This window comes from Dendropsophus ebraccatus, chromosome 1, assembly GCF_027789765.1.
Source record: "Dendropsophus ebraccatus isolate aDenEbr1 chromosome 1, aDenEbr1.pat, whole genome shotgun sequence".
NCBI lineage: Eukaryota > Metazoa > Chordata > Amphibia > Anura > Hylidae > Dendropsophus > Dendropsophus ebraccatus.
Genome location: NC_091454.1, coordinates 59218269 through 59231288, shown reverse-complemented (window position 1 = coordinate 59231288; position 13020 = coordinate 59218269). Strand labels below are relative to the sequence as shown.

The window sequence follows — 13020 nt, the reverse complement described above, 5'->3', positions numbered from 1 at the left end:
GGAGGCAGTACCCATTGGCAGTATGCTGTGGAGACGGAGGCGGGATCTCCTACCACTCCCTGGTGGAAATGGCTAAGCGCTGTTGATATGCTTTCGGGACGACCCACGCTTGCAACGGATTCGTCAATGGGACTTGTTCTGGCTTGCCACACTACTGGACCCACGTTATGGCAACAAGCTGTGTGAATTCATTCACCCTTCCCTACGGGAGGAAAAAAAATAATTATTATAGAGAGGAGCTGGGTGCACAGTTAGTGGCAGCCTTTGGAACACGACGCTCTCATTCACGCCATTCCCACCAGGGCCACACCAGCAGCGCTGCCTCCTCCACATCCTCCTCTAGCAGCTTGGGTGGCATGAGCAGCGGCACCATTCTGAGCCTGATATCCATGATGCACGCTTTCATGCAGCCACAGGCCGTGGTAACAGGAGAACCTGCACAGCAGCATGACATGGCGGCACGCCTCAAACAGCAAGTCCAGGTGTTTTTGGACTCTACGTTGCCACTTAACGTCCCTGAACCCCTGGACTACTGAGTGGGAAAATTAGATGTCTGGCCACAACTCGCTGAATTTGCTTTGGACATACTCTTCTGTCCGGCCAGCAGTGTGTCATCCGAGCGAGTTTTCAGCGCAGCGGGTCATATTGTCAGTCCCAGGAGAACCAGATTGTCCTGTGATACTGTGTAACGTCTGACTTTCATCAAAATGAACGTCACATGGATAGATAAGGACTTTGTGACACCTGCTCCTGATACCACAGAGTAGAATTTGGTCCTGTTGTCAACAAGATGTAGGACCTTTTCTGCTTCTATTATGGCCTATATGTGAACAAGACCTTACTGGTCATTCCACCATTACTACTGTGGCTGCTGCTTCCCTGCTACCTCTCGCCTGTCCATGGACCTTATTATTCTGCTTCCGCTGCTCATGTCACCCCATTACAACTGTTACTCCTGCCCTGGCCTCCATGTTGGCTAATGCCGCTCCTGGCCGCCATATAGGCTACTGCTGGGCCTTCACTGGCCTCCATGTTGGCTACTGCCGCTCCTGCCCTGGCTTCCATGTTGGCTACTGCCGCTTTTGCCCTGGCCTCCATATAGGCTACTGCTGGGCCTTCACTGGCCTCCATGTTGACTACTGCTGCTCCTGCCCTGGCCTTCATGTTGGCTACTGCCGCTCCTGCCCTGGCCTCCATGTCGGCTACTGCCGCTCCTGCCCTGGCCTTCATGTTGGCTACTGCCGCTCCTGCCCTGGCCTCCATGTCGGCTAGTGCCGCTTCCGCCCTGCCCTTCATATAGGCTACTGCTGGGCCTTCACTGGCTTCCATGTCGACTACTGCCGCTCCTGCCCTGGCCTCTATGTTGGCTACTGCCGCTCCTGCCCTGGCCTCCATGTTGGCTACTGTTGCTCCTGCCTGGCCTCCATGTTGGCTACTGTTGCTCCTGCCTGGCCTCCATGTTAACTACTGTTGCTCCTGCCCTTGGCTCCATGTTGACTACTGCTGTGCCTGCCCTTGCCTCCTTGTTGGCTACTGCTGGGCCTTAACTGGCATCCATGTTGACTACTGCTGTGCCTGCCCTTGCCTCCATGTTGGCTACTGCTGCTCCTGCCTGGCCTCCATGTTGACTACTGGTGTGCCTGCCCTTGCCTTGTTGTTGGCTACTGCTGGGCCTTCACTGTCATTCATGTTGATTACTGGTGTGCCTGCCCTTGCCTCCATGTTGCCTACTGCTGCTCCTGCCTGGCCTCCATGTTGACTACTGGTGTGCCTGCCCGTGCCTCCATGTTGGCTACTGCTAATCCTGCCTGGCCTTCATGTTGACTACTGTTGCTGGTGCCTGGCCTCCATGTTGACTACTGCTGCTCCTTCGCTGCATTTGTGACCTTTTTTCTGCATAGACCCAGGAATGGTGAATTTCCTGCATAGACCCTGTAATGGTGAATATTGAAGTCTAAAAAAATAAATTGACTTTGAGATATCGAAAAGATAATGATGTTACTGACATGTAGAGCCCTAAATTCAACCAAATACCCTACCCCCGTATCATATAGATGCTTTAAACTATGAAATCCGAAGAAATCCGAAAGTCGGTCGAACCGAACTTTCCGAAAAAATCCGGAAGTCCAGTTGGAACAAACTTTTAAAAAATTCGCTCATCTCTAGCCGTCACATCAGTACGCAATGACAACAAAGTTAAATGTATGGTATAAAAATGGATACAAGTTATTTTAAGCCATTTCACAAAAATAATACAACTAAAAAACTGTACATTAGGGCACCAGGTATACACACAAATATACATCAAATAAATATAAAGTAGAAGAAGTTGTAAAGACAATGGAGCTGTTTTGCTGTGAAATAACATCCAGACTGCGACTAGGACACATTGTGGCTGTAGGCAGAGTTATATATAAACATGGTGGCACAGCTCTTTAAATGATGAAACAATCTACCTGCTTTTAGGGTCCTGTTACCCCAGGGTGCAACACTGCTCACAAAAACTGCATGTTAGAAAAACACGGCCACTATCTTCCAGAAATAGCAACACTCTTGTCCCCAGTTTGGGTTTGGTTTCGCAGCTCAGTTCCATTTAAATGATTACTCTACCACACAAAGCCTGGGGGCAGGGGTGGTGTTTTTCCTTAAAGGGAAACAATCAGCATGATTGTGCCTATATGGTTCCCAGCAGCACAGTATAGATCATGGGTCTCCAAACTGCGGCCCTCCAGCTGTTGCGAAACCACAACTCCCATCATGCCTGGACAGTTAAAGCTTTGGATTTGGCTGGCCAGGCATGATGGGAAATGTCTTTTTGCAACAGCTGGAGGGCCGCAGTCTGGAGACCCATGGTATAGATTTACTGTGAAGCTCGCACAAGGTGTGGATGATGTTGAGAGAGAAAGTATAACAGCACTCTTAAGGCCCTATTACACGAAATGATTATTGGCCGTATTCAGCCGATAATCGTCTTATGTAATGGAAGACAACGATCAGCCGACATAAATAATGTCGGCTGATCGTTGCGGTCGTTTGTCTTTCAACATGTTGAAAGACAAAGACCAGGACAGAAACGATCTGCTGCCTACACTCTATGGAATAGGAGCCGAGACAGCAGACCACGCTATCCTCTATGGACTGCCCGGACAATCAAGGGATCACCCAGGCAGCCCCCCCCCAGCAGCTCCTTGCGGCCTTCTGGCTCTCACCCGCTTGCCGCTGACACACGTAATAGCGGCGGAAGCAAGAGGAGAATGGGGAGCAAACAAGCGCTGACATTGCTCATTTGCTCCTCAACATGGCCCCGTGTAATAGGGGCCTTACACGCAGTGCTATCCACCATGGCTACAGCTTGCGAGAAGGACCTATTCTTTCACCAGATTTAAACAGTGGCATATCCAGGTGCAGCCAACAATTTTCTGTGAATTGCAAATGCTAGCCGTGACCATGCCTTGGCCAGTAGCACTGTGTCCATGAGTGTCCTAAGCACAAGTGGGTGGCAGCCAATAGTTGCACGATTTTGTATGAGAAACCTTGTGCTGCCATGGCCTATCATGGTATGGCCACTTGTGTGGCTTCACCCTAGATAGATACTCCTCCTCCTCCTCCTTCTTGCAGTTTACATAGGGCGACAACTCCATTTCGGGCCGTTATTCTGCCAGCAGCCAATAGCGTTCTTCACGGTTCAGGCCAGAAAACCACTACTGTAGCAATGAGTCAATTACGGCTTCTGGTTTTGATGAACGCTTCCTGAAAAGAAGAAAAGAGGATATACTTTGATTATTTTTGATAAAATCTGATAATATCAGTATAAAATGGATGGATATCACTTCTTTACATTGTAATTCTGAATGTAACACCTACATGTTGTATACATTTTCAGAACGTTAGTGTAAATAATAGGAGACCTGCAGGAAGGAATTTATAAAAGGCTACTAGGTTTTTACATTTTTTTTTTTTTTTTTTAAATATAATGTGAAAAAAAAACCAAAACACAGCACCTCTTACACCACATACAGATTGAACGTTCAGAAGCAGTTGGCTGTGTAAAGTTGGCGCTGGGTTAACTTCAATGGCAGTTGGGCTGCAGTAACCAGACTACACAATGGACGGTGCCAACTGCCTACAGCTGTTTATTTTATGGGCTGCCAGGTGTTGGCAGACACTGACAGGTTAATGTGTTTTTCCCACTAAATGTAATAGAATACAATTGTTTTTTGGGCAATTTTTTAGGGCCCAATTACAGTACCAGGAAAGGCCAGAGATTTGTAATTTACTTCTATTCAAACGCAAAAATTTTTTTTTTTTTTTTTTTTTAATTTTTTTTTTTTTTTTTTTTTTTTTATATTTAATGTTTGTTTTTGGGTGTGGGAGGAAACCGGAGTACCCGGAGGAAACCCACGCAAACACGGAGAGAACATAGAAACTCTTTGCAGATGTTGCCCTTAGTGGGATTTGAACCCAGGACCCCAGAGCTGCAAGGCTGCTGTGCTAACCACTGAGCCACCGTGCTGCCTCAAGTCTTCTAGTACTTATAATCTTTATCAGCTGCTGTATGTCCTGCAGGAAGTGGTGTATTCTTTTCAGTCTGACACCGTGCTCTCTGCTGCCACCTCTGTCCCTGAAAAGAACTGTCAAATGCAGGAAAGGTTTTCTATGGTGATTTACTAGTCTGGAAAGTTCCTGTCACGGACAGAGGTGGCAGCAGAGAGAAATGTGTCAGACTGGAAAGAATACACCACTTCCTGCAGGACATACAGCAGCTACCAAGTACTGGAAGACTTGACATTTTTAAATAGAAGTCATTTTCAATTCCACTGGTGGTAAAAAGATATACAGATTTGTAAACATTTTTTTCTCTGGAGTATCCCTTTAATTACTGTAGTGTCTTAGCCTTTTCCAATTTAACAACAATGACCCATAACACCAGTTGTCTTGGCCACTAAAACCTTTCACAGATACATGTATACATATAGAAACACTAAAGTTAAACGTGCTGTAGTGCAGGAACTGTGAGACTACATCAGAGATTTCTAGCAATGGAAATCACAGACTGGCCTGGGTGTGAATCACTTTACTTTAATATAAAAATTTCTGTGCTTTTAAGATAAATGTTTTCTCCACGTGGTTTTACCAAACAAAGTCTAAACAGAAGCACTGCAACCAGTATAACAAATCCCCTGGGGATTCCGGCATCACATTATATTTATAACCTATTATACATATAACCTGCTTGAGTTGAGTGAGATGAAACGCTGCCATCTGGGGTGAATATGGGTGAACAAACAAAAACGGAAACTGGTGGCAATGTTTTTTATTCCTTGGAGACAGTCATCCATTTATTGAACTCCATGGGGGAGATTTATCAAAGGGGTGTAAAGTAGAATTGTCTCAGTTGCCCCTAGCAACCAATCAGATTTCACCTTTCATTTTCCAAAGAGTCTGTGAGGAATGAAAGGTGGAATCTGATTGGTTGCTAGGGGCAACTGAGCCAGTTTCACTTTCCACCATGTTTGATAAATCTCTCCCTATGTGTTTCTCAAGGAAACAAGCCTGGTACAGTATGATTCCCTATAACATGAAGACGTTTGACCAGAGGTATATGGTTTACAAGCTGATGGCACAGGGCACTGAACTGCAGAGCAGGATGATAACTGAGCAGTTCTAATGTTACCTGATATTCCTGTGGAATAAAATTATCAATGATGATCATCTGAAGCCGGAGCTCACGACTCAGCTGCCTGATATTCTCCAATAACCCCTGGATTTATCTTTGGTGTTCTTGTTGTAGGTCGGCCATCTATAAAAAGTGAAGGGTAGCACAGTTCATTATTTGTAGGAAACCTTTAACCCTTTCTGGACCAGGCTAATTTTCGGTTTTGCACTTCCGTTTTTTTCCTCCTTGTGCTTAAAAGGCCATAGTGCTTGCATTTTTACACCTACAGACCCACATGAGCCCTTATTTTTTGCGTCACTAATTGTACTTTGCAATGGCAGACTTAATTTTTGCAAAAAATATGCAGCGAAACCAGAAAAAAAATTATATGCACGGTGAAATAGAAAAAAAACCTCAATTCTTTTTCTTGGGGGGGGGGGGGGGGGGGCTTCCTTTTTACGACATGTATCCTATGGAAAAACTGACATGTTTTATATGTTCCTCAAGTCAGTGCGTTTAAAATGATATTTAACATGTATAACTTTTATATTATCTGATGGCTTGTAAAAAATTCTAATAATTGTTAACAAATATATGTTCCTTAAAATCACTCTATTTCCATGCTAATAGCGCTTTTATCCTTTGGTCTATGGGGCTGTGTGAGATGTCATTTTTTGCACCATGATGTGTACTTTCTATCGGTACCTTGATTGCGCATATGAAACTTTTTGATCGCTTTTTATTACAATTTTTCTGGATTTGATGCAACCAAAAATGCCCAATTTTGCACTATGGGATCTTTTCACGCTTACGCGGTTTACAGTACGTGATCAGGAATGTGATAAATTAATATTTTAAGCGATTACGCACGCGGCGACAGCAAACATGTTTATTTATTTATTTATTTTTATTTATAACCTGGAAAAAAGGGGGGTGATCCAAACTTTTATTAGGGGAGGAGGCATTTTATTAATAACACTTTTTTTTTTACACATATACTAGAAGCTCCCTGGGGGACTTCTAGTATAAGCTTACTGATCTTTCATTGAGATCTATGCAGTATAACTATACAGCATAGATCGATGAGATCAGTTTTCTATTGCTTTAGAATGCAATAGAATGTCGAGCTGGGATCAGTGCCATTACGGCGCAGACCCCGGCCGGTGCCGCCTGCAAGGATCCACACCACTAGACACCAGGGAAGGCTAAAATAAAGTATTCAGATGCAGCTGTCAACTTTGACAGCTGCATCTGAATACTTAATTAGTGGGCACGGCGATCGGACTGTGCCTGCTAATAGCCGCGGTCCCGGGCTACATGCCGCACACGGGACCGTGGGGGTTAAGAGTGGGGTTGCCGTATGGTCCCGCTCTAAACTCCCCCACCCGCGTGAGGACGTACAGTTACGTCCTCGTATGGGAAGGGGTTAAAACCGTGCAAGGACAACTAAGCCTAAGGCTACAGTCACACGTACATAGGACCAATGTTATTCAATGGCTCCGTTTACACATCCATACGTGAGTACAGGGCCGCGATCTGTGCCGCAAAAATAGGATCTTCAAGAGAATGATGTTTGACCTCAGGAAGATCAACCAAAACGCAGCAGAGACACCATCACATTTCTCAACGTCAGTGAGACATTGCAAAAATAGGACCTGCTGTAATGTGGAATGTAACTTGCGGCACAGATCGCCATGCTAATGATGTGCCAATGTAGTGCTCGGTGTAGCATGGAGCACTACAGACGCACATTTCTCCACTACGGGCACGTGAATGTAGCCTAAAACTAGTAAAAGGTTGTCGACCTTTAACAATGTTGCAAATTATCTTGCAAAACATACTGTACAACAATCTTGCCCCCCCCCCCCAAATGTCCAAGTTTTCAACCAATTTTTTCATAATAGCTTTTTACAAAAATTGGCTGATTTTGTTACTGCTACAACAAACAACCAAAAAAACTAGTATAAACATAAAATGTAATACCGTAATTAGAAGAGGAAATGTAATATGAGAACTATTATTTGTAGTGGAGTGTATTACAGGTGTCACGCTTCAGATGAACCTCTCATGGACCTCAGATCTGCAAGGTTTATCGGAAGAGACGAAAAAATAACTCCTAAGGGCCCCTTCACACGTCCGTGTCAGTTTTTACTGTCAGAAAATCCTGATCAGGAGGCCTCAAATGTTTTCAGGAAAGTACCAGGATTTCCTGACAGTAATCCGTTTTTACCTTCAGGAAAAGCCTTTAGGATTTCCTGATCAGAAGAAAAAAATAGGACGTGATGGGAGATGTAGTTCTGCAAACTGGATGGTCACAGCTTGCAGAAATACAACTTCCATCATGCCCGATTGCAGGGCATGATGGGAGTTGTACTTCTGCAACCTTGATGGGTGTGTGTCGCGAGTGGCAGTAGCGGGTGGTTGCCGCGGGGTGGTATTAATGCCGCGGGGGTTGCCGGGGCACTGCTCAGGTCCGGGAGGTGGGTGGGTGTCCGTGCTGCTGAGGTACAAGGAGGGGAGGAGGAGACAGCAGGAGGACGGGACACACCAGGAGCAGCGGCAGAAGGAGGCCTGGGGGAGCAGACTCCTGAGGTCCGGTGAGTGGAACTCCGGACGCTTTCCTGATGTGCATGAGGAAAGCGCCCGGGGCTCGGGCGCTCCCATAGACCGGTTCTAAAAAATCAGGTTCTATTTTAGGAACACCCTTCCGGAAAAATACAGAAGGGTGTCCGTGTCTAATGAAAGTCTACGCATCCGGAAATCTGTCCGGATTTCCTGATAGAAAATCTGGGTGGTTTTTCCGGACGTGTTAAGGGGGCGTTAGCAGTGTCTCCTACTAAAAGAAAAAAAAACTGGATGCTATACATTCATAATGTATGAAACCAAAATAGGCCATAGAAAAAAAGCTAGGAAGCATATCGATGTAATGGAGGTGGATGGGATTGTTACTGTGATGGGTAACTTAAAACCCAGTCATTTGCCATCACTTCTTATAATGAGAATGTTCAAGCATAAGACATTACATGAGTGTACATTCAGCGATGCACACTCGATGCACACAGCGATGATCTGGAGGAAAGGTCTGAGTCTACAATAAACCAATTTCCTATTGACATTTTGATAAATGATTTAATGTCTGATCTTAATCAAAGCAACAAAATGCGTACTCCCCCCCCAACCTGGAACGCTTGAAAGGCATAGTGACTTTTAATGCCTTTAATTGTACAAAGCATAATAGGGATCTCGGTAAAACAACTTTCTATATTGATCAGCTTATTGCCACTGGTTTCGCTTTATATAGCCCCCAGTGATAAGCTAGGGGAAGGTCCAAAAAGACATGTATTTCCCTGGCAGCACAAGTTACAAACCACCGTTGCAAGTGTCCAGGAGATGGAATCTTCTTGTTAGGTGCCCAGAGTGCTTTGTATTGAGAGAATTCTCTCAGCTATGAATGAGCGTTAGCAGTTTCCTGACTGGATGCTACAGCTATCAGTCATCACTGAGAGGACAGGCCAGGAGCAACACCACCTGGGCACTAGCGGCAGAGGTGGCACAACATTAGGAATGGTTGGACTTCCCTCCCAGACCTCTGTATAGGTGCTATCAAAACTGCCAGCAGGTCTCCACAAAATGGCCACCCATGTTTTACAATGCCATTGTTTGCAACACCTCTTCTCCTTGACCCTCTAGCAAGGGACCACATTCTATGATGTTCCACCAGAAAACTGCTTGTTCTTATGTGTAACAGGAAGTGGCCTGTCCTGTATCGGCTGACTTCCTGTGAATTACATAATTACAACACCAAACAGAACCCTCTGCCTCCCCCACCCGGCTCTATCTGTATGTCCTATTTGTAGAATACTCCTGCTATTTCTATTGTACTGATGCAAATCCATACACTGATTATTTGTACAATTATAAACTCCTCTGACTGACACTGCCAGTCTGTGTGCAGGTCCCCTAGTGTCCTGTCATGGAGCCTGACACTCATCTCCTGGTGCTAACGCTGGTGCACTGCACTGGACTGTCAAATCAGCAGGCTGTACTACCGGATCTGTCATGGCAGCTCTGAAGGCCTTCAGGATTCTGGGTGGTACGGATTGAACCCCTGTCTAGATCCCTTTATTGCTATTGATTGTGGCAGCTAGAATGTTAAGTGTCAGCTCCTGATGCACCCCAGACCCATGGTGTAATATACATAGAAAAAAGAATTTCGATCAAAGTTTGTACAATGCTGGTGTAGTAGTTGTCTAAAAACACAAGTTATACACTTTTATAGTAATTAACCCATTAAGGTCAAAGCCAATTTTTGTTTTTGCGCTTTTGCTTTTTCCACTTTATGTTTAAAAGGCCATAGCACTTGTATTTTTTCACTTAGAGACCCACATGAGCCCTTATTTTTTGCGACACCAATTGAACTTTGCAATGACTAACTTTATTTTTTCCATAAAATATGCTGCAATTAGGCATACACACCCCTCAATGTAAAGCACCCATACCCCCAGACTGTATAATTATGCCCATCACCTAATAGTCACTCTCATTATTATAACTGCAGTATTCACAGTAACATCTAACATGTCGAAGATTCCCGATTACACCAGGTATCACTCCTGAGAACCACTGTAACCCAGAGATACACTGACCAGAAGGGACATCCGACTTGTTTACTCCATAGACTCTAATGAAGCAAATGAACTGAATCTGGAAAACGAGAAGTGCGCTCCCCTCAGGAGACCAAGCAGTAACTTTACAAAAAGGTTAAAATTTACTGCAAATAACAGTAACACTTTAAGTTATAGTGAAACTATAAACCCATGTAGAAATCGTAGTGAAGAAAGTGTCAATCCAGCACTACAGTAGTCAATTAAAACTTGTAGCTTTACTGCATATGAAAGGTTAAAACTGTATGACGGAAGCAAAAAAAGAGTAGGACAACGCGTTTTGTCTGCATGTGCGCTTAATCAGGTCACCTTCTGCTCTATGATTTCTACATGTCTATAGGTCAGGTTTGCGAGTATGCTTTGTGACCTGTACAAAGGGAGAGAGTAGGTTCAACTCTTATCTATATACTGGTGTCACCTTTTACTGTAAGGGCCCTATTACACCAACAGATGTCTAACAGATTATCTGACAGATTTTTTCAGCCAAAGCCAGGAATGGACTATAACCAGGGAACAGGTGTTAAAGCAAAGTCTCCTTTGCTCCTCTTTTCAAATCCATTCCTGGCTTTGGTTAATAAAAATCTGTCAGACTTCTGTTGGTGTACTTGGGCCCTAATTCTGCACACATCACTTCCTAGCAGTCACCTCTTTATCATCACAGACAGAACACAAAGTCTCAACGATTTAGGCTTAGTGGTCAGAATGAAAGTTGCATGATTTAACGATCATTTTCTATTTTCTGATGACAAATTCCCTTTATGTTATTAATTAAAATGCATAAACTCATGTGATGGCTACTGCTGTGACTTGATGAAGATGATGAAGATGAATAATGATAATGAAGATGATGATTAGTATTATTATTGTAGATGGTAACACTGTTCATTTCCCCATGGCCTCTATTGGGCAATAACTCCTAACCACAAACCTCCTTTTCTTCCAGCTCTCTTCGCAGCTTCTCCGCTCTCCTTCTTCGCTCTCCAAGCTCCTGATTTGATTCATCCAATAGTTTCTCCTGTTCCTCTGCCTTGGCCAACAAATCTACCCCTCCAACGATAACCTTTCTCTCCAGAGCGGATAGCTTCTCAAGGAGAGACTGATGTTCCTGTCTACAAGAAAAAGGCAATAAGAACATTACATTTATGACCTGTACACCTGTTCCCACATTAAGAATTTTGGAAAGTCAGAACAGCAGAATGCATATTTGATAGATTCCATCCCCTCCTCAGTTGATCTTGATGGACATGTGTCTTTTTTCAACCATGCTAACTACGAGTATGTGCAAACTGAGGAAATTTACGGAAAAACAGTCACGGAATCCGCCGATCGCGTTCAATCTTTGGAAAGATGGCGGAATCTGCCCACGCATAGAATGGAGTCTATGACACGGGCGGAGACATGTGCTCCCACCACAGTCAGCGAGCAGCAGATTCCGCAACAGATTTTCTGTCAAATTTCCTCAGTGTGCACGTACCCTACATAAGCAAAATTTTTAACATAAAGACTCTAATTCCTGGGTTTATCGGTTGCAGAGCAAGCCGAGCTTGCATTCATGACCTAACCCTTCCCAGCCTTCCTCTGGGTAAGTTAGCAACAAACGCCAATGACTGCAGAGCTTGCAAACATCAATGAGAAAACTACTGTACTGGACTCACACAGACCGAGTCCCCTCAATCAATTCTTATAATCAGAGACACCAGAATCTGAAATCTGATGGCAAAGATAAAAACAACTTTGGTTTAAAAATAAATAAATATCAAGGGAACTATAAAAAAAATTACTGATAGACTGCAAGTGATAAGCAATGACAAATAACTAAAGTGTTAGAACGAGAAGGTTTCTTGGGAAATGAAAAGTGTGCGTGCTTTTTTATTTTTTGACATGATGAAAATTTGGTGCAGATTTTTGGCTGTGATACCAGTAAGCATGTGAATGGGATCTGCATACGCTGTGTGAAGAATGTGGTTCCTATACATAGTTTTTATATTTACTTCTGCCACAAACTGTTTCGTAGTATACAAAGAATTATAAAAAAAAATCCCATTACTTTAGGGAGGAACAAGTATTGCTTAATAGTAAGAAAAGAAAAGCTATTGCAGAGCTCTATTACCCATATGGGTGACATGGCTGAGGCCTACTGATTCTGCATGGAGTTTAACCCCTTCACTGCTCAGCATCTTTTCATTTTTGCACATTGTTTTATCTCCTTATGTTTAAAAGTTCATAGCACTTGCATTTTTTCACCTCAAAACCCACACAAGTCCTTTTCGAGACACTAAGGGGGAGATTTATCAAAGAGTGTAAAATTAAGACTGGTGCAAACTACCCACAGCAACCAATCACAGCTCCTGTTTCCTTTCACCAGAGCTGGAAGCTGAGCCGTGATTGGCTGCTGTGGGCAGTTTGCAGCAGTCTAAATTTTAATATTTAGTGTTTTTTTCCGCATTTTATGGGACCAAAAATCTGCGATTTTGCACTTAGTCTTTTTTTATTTATAAATATATTCTTATTGACTTTTTGCAAATATAAAGTTTGTACAAACATGGACAATAACACCGTCCAATACAAAGAGAAAAATACAATTGAACATGTCCAGTTAGTTGTGTTTCCTGGTGAGACATTAACATGGGAATGATGGGACCCCTTCCTGCCCCTCAAACTTCTCCCCGTGAGGGAAAGAACAATTGTATAAATGCAACA

At 43.8% G+C, this 13020-nt stretch overlaps 1 pseudogene; it reads right to left on the bottom strand.

Annotated features, from left to right (window-relative positions):
- Window positions 1–5539: 5539 nt before the first annotated feature.
- The window catches only part of LOC138782638 (kinesin-like protein KIF3A), a 55443-nt pseudogene continuing 47962 nt past the window's right edge, over window positions 5540–13020 (bottom strand).